General features: G+C 34.1%; 2 long non-coding RNA genes across 2 annotated transcripts; one reads left to right on the top strand and one right to left on the bottom strand.

Annotated features, from left to right (window-relative positions):
• Nucleotides 1-277: 277 nt before the first annotated feature.
• LOC128647902 (uncharacterized) lies at nucleotides 278-1,429 on the top strand. Its single transcript, XR_008400449.1, has 3 exons — nucleotides 278-331; nucleotides 524-580; nucleotides 1,353-1,429. It is a non-coding gene; the product is annotated as an uncharacterized LOC128647902 (long non-coding RNA).
• Nucleotides 507-2,948, bottom strand: LOC128647901 (uncharacterized). Its single transcript, XR_008400448.1, has 4 exons — nucleotides 2,814-2,948; nucleotides 2,266-2,465; nucleotides 1,327-1,448; nucleotides 507-588 (listed from the first exon to the last, which is right to left on the bottom strand). It is a non-coding gene; the product is annotated as an uncharacterized LOC128647901 (long non-coding RNA).
• Between the last annotated feature and the right edge of the window lie 1,671 nt (nucleotides 2,949-4,619).

The following is a 4,619-nucleotide window of genomic DNA, read 5'->3' as shown; positions in this document are numbered from 1 at the left end:
TATCCTTTATGTTTTCCAGATCACCGAAAAAAATCTGCAGGGCGATCATCAGCCCCAAGCACTGATCAGCCTAGTTCTGGTAAGTATCTAAATAAGTAATACAAAGTAGGTTGTAGAATAAAAAAAATGGATTGAAGATTAGATTTCTACTCCCAGAGTATTACATTCAAATAGTAGTAACCTGTCCCAGTTCCCTAGCCCATCACTAATAACTATTGTTCACTAATACACGTGTTAGACTTACCTGTCTCTTATCCTTTATATTTTCCAGATCACCGAAAAAAATCTGCAGGGCGATCATCAGCCCCAAGCACTGATCAGCCTAGTTCTGGTAAGTATCTAAATAAGTAATACAAAGTAGGTTGTAGAATAAAAAAAATGGATTGAAGATTAGATTTCTACTCCCAGAGTATTACATTCAAATAGTAGTACCCTGTCCCAGTTCCCTAGCCCATCACTAATAACTATTGTTCACTAATACACGTGTTACACTTACCTGTCTCTTATCCTTGATGTTTTCCAGATCACCGAAAAAAATCTGCAGGGCGATCAGCCCCAAGCACGCCTCAGCCTAGTTCTGGTAAGTACCTAAATAAGAAATACAAACATAGGTTTTAGAAAAAAATAGATGTATTGAAGATTCGATTTTTCGCACAGAGTATTACATTCAAAATGTATCCTGTCCCAGTTCACTAGCCCTGTTACCTTTTTATTGGAAAGTTAATTTCCATGATCAAGTGTTGTGCTTCAAGATATAATGAACCAAACATTTTTCTTTCATGATTTCATACTAGAATCTGCTAGAACAGCAAATGAACCTACTTAATTACAGTATCTGATAATCAATTTTTCTTTGTTTTCTAATATTATCTTTGTTTTAGAAATCAATAATGTAAGCCTGGTCCACGTTTGTTTTTTTTTTCTTTCCAACCCATGCATAGTGGCATAGTGCTTGCTTACATTCTTTATTTATAAAATAACAATAATAAGAAGACAACAAAACAAATGTTATGATAGGACTATACATTTATAATGCTGCTTTATATTTCCTGCTCTTTCAAAATATTGAAAGTCAAATATTTGTTTAATTATCCATTGTATCGCGATTTTAATATAATGACTTTCATCAGCCTGATAAGGATTCTGCCGGCCATCCACTTGTTGCAACTATCAGCTGACCATTCTCTGCTAAATGTATGGCACACTATTCACCTTTTCATTAAAAAAATTTTTTTTTAATGCTTTACAATTTAAAAAAAAAAAAAAAAAAAATCCAAATAAATATTGATGTCTTCACACAAACTTATTATCTATAATTTAGTATACCTTGGCTTGTGCTGATTTTATTCTAGATTTAACAGCGTTAGTAACTCGGATTCGGATCCCACCAGTAGCAGCCTTCGGAAGTGGAGAGATGCCCACTACTCCTCCACGTAAGTTATAACAAACTGAAAATGTAAACAAACAAGACAGGCAAAAATTATCTTGACATTTTATGTAATTAAGCCTTTACTATATCAAAAATAATCAGCTACAAATGATTTATAACGCAATTTTTATACAAATAAATTTATTAAAGGGATACTAAATAAAAAAAAATTCTTTCATGATTCAGATAGAGCATGAGATTTTAAGCACCTTTCTAATTTACTCCTACTATCAATTTGTCTTTGTTCTCATGCTATCTTGATTTGAAAAAGCAGTACTGTAAGCTTTAGAGCCGGACCATTTATTGTTCAGCACCTGGGTAGCACTTTCTGATTTGTGGCTAAATGTAGCAAACCAATCAGCAAGCTCTACCAAGGTGCTGAACTAAAAATGGTCCGGGTCCTAACCTTTTATTAATGCTTTTTCTAATCAAGATAACATGAGAACAAAGAAAAATTGATAATAATAGGAGTAATTTAGAAAGTGGCATAAAATTGCATGTTCTATCATAATCATGAAAGAAAAGATGTGGGGTTAGTATCCCTTTAATTGAATATAATTTTTATTTAGATTTGACAGAGAGATAAAATCGGTCCATCCTGGATATTAAAATATATTTGAGCGAATAATGTATAATAAAAGTTTGTGGATAGTCTGTTGCTGTATTTTTCTTAGATATTATGGAAGAAATATTTTAGCGAGAGTCTTTCTATGTCTGTACAACATGTCTACAAATACATTGTTTTTCAACAAAATAATATTTGATTACTGTTTCATCGATTTCAGAACTACGCGGCATTTCTGCAGGTGGAAGCCATAGCAGTCAACTGCATTCACCTGTTCTTTGTGTAGAGGGAAGTCCTGTTGAAAATATTCAAGCAACATGCTTTTCACCATCGTCATCTGTCATCGTTGACCAAACATCAACAGAAGACCATGCCCCCATTGTGGATGAGCAGACAGCCCAGACTCAAGCTCCTCAACTGGAAGAACAACATCGGTATAGCCGTACGGAAGAATTACTTCTGGAAAATTTGCTGGCAACAAAAAAATTAACAAAAGCGGTCAACAATATGAGAAAAGATGTCCATAGACACATAGACAGGGCATTAGCCCGTGTTAACAGAGATCAGAGGCAAGCAATTGATCAAATGCACGAATCCATATTGGATGCAATATATCTGAATCTACACAATGTTTCCTGACCTGAAACATAGATAGAACTTTATTATATAACATAATTTTATGACTCACACTTGTGATACTTATATTATTTTACAAAGTTTAAAAATTGAAAGTTACATTAAAAAACGTCTTTATGAGCAGCACTCCATGCCGGTTTAATAAAAATTATTTTGAAGTAAACATGTATTGATAATTCTTACCCGTGAACTCCTTGTAGCATCCTCTTTTTTAAGGTCTGTCTCCTCCCTCAAAGTCAAGTCTACAGTTTTTCTTTAGAATTCTATGAAAAACATGAGAAAGAAACACAGAATATTTTATTAATAAATGTAAATAAATTATGGAATGTGTGGATTAAGTGGTAAATTTAAAAGTCACTCACTTGTTTGTGCCTCTGTGCAAAGCATTACTATTATTGTTTTTTTTTCTTATGAGGAGCGGACTTCCAGAATGACAACACTGTCCTAGAGATTAACCATATTTTTTTGCGTATGGTAGCTGCTGGCTGATTGTTCAATTTATATTTTTTTGGATCACTAATATTTTTTCTTACTGCACAAAAATATTATTCTTAGTTGTAATTCAATGTTTTTTTTCTTAAACATTAAGGCCTAGATTTAGAGTTCGGCGGTAAAAGGGCTGTTAACGCTCCGCGGGCTTTTTTCTGGCCGCACCATAAATTTAACTCTGGTATCGAGAGTTCAAACAAATGCTGCGTTAGGCTCCAAAAAAGGAGCGTAGAGCATTTTTACCGCAAATGCAACTCTCGATACCAGAGCTGCTTACGGACGCGGCCGGCATCAAAAACGTGCTCGTGCACGATTCTCCCATAGGAAACAATGGGGCTGTTTGAGCTGAAAAAAAACCTAACACCTGCAAAAAAGCAGCGTTCAGCTCCTAACGCAGCACCATTGTTTCCTATGGGGAAACACTTCCTACGTCTGCACCTAACACTCTAACATGTACCCCGAGTCTAAACACCCCTAGCCTTACACTTATTAACCCCTAATCTGCCGCCCACGCTATCGCTGACCCCTGCATTACACTTTTAACCCCTAATCTGCCGCTCCGTAAAACGCCGCCACCTACGTTATCCCTATGTACCCCTAATCTGCTGCCCTAACATCGCCGACCCCTATGTTATATTTATTAACCCCTAATCTGCCCCCCACAACGTCGCCGACACCTGCCTACACTTATTAACCCCTAATCTGCTGAGCGGACCTGAGCGCTACTATAATAAAGTTATTAACCCCTAATCCGCCTCACTAACCCTATCATAAATAGTATTAACCCCTAATCTGCCCTCCCTAACATCGCCGACACCTACCTTCAATTATTAACCCCTAAACTTCCGATCGGAGCTCACCGCTATTCTAATAAATGGATTAACCCCTAAAGCTAAGTCTAACCCTAACACTAACACCCCCCTAAGTTAAATATAATTTTTATCTAACGAAATAAATTAACTCTTATTAAATAACTTATTCCTATTTAAAGCTAAATACTTACCTGTAAAATAAATCCTAATATAGCTACAATATAAATTATAATTATATTATAGCTATTTTAGGATTAATATTTATTTTACAGGCAACTTTGTAATTATTTTAACCAGGTACAATAGCTATTAAATAGTTAAGAACTATTTAATAGTTACCTAGTTAAAATAATAACAAATTTACCTGTAAAATAAATCCTAACCTAAGTTATAATTAAACCTAACACTACCCTATCAATAAAATAATTAAATAAACTACCTACAATTACCTACAATTAACCTAACACTACACTATCAATAAATTAAATAAACACAATTGCTACAAATAAATACAATTAAATAAACTAGATAAAGTACAAAAAATAAAAAAGAACTAAGTTACAGAAAATAAAAAAATATTTACAAACATAATAAAAATATTACAACAATTTTAAACTAATTACACCTACTCTAAGCCCCCTAATAAAATAACAAAGCCCCCCAAAATAAAAAATTCCCTACCCTATTC

This window comes from Bombina bombina, chromosome 2 (genome assembly GCF_027579735.1).
Source record: "Bombina bombina isolate aBomBom1 chromosome 2, aBomBom1.pri, whole genome shotgun sequence".
Taxonomy (NCBI): Eukaryota; Metazoa; Chordata; class Amphibia; order Anura; family Bombinatoridae; genus Bombina; species Bombina bombina.
This window is presented reverse-complemented; position numbering and strand designations above follow the sequence as displayed.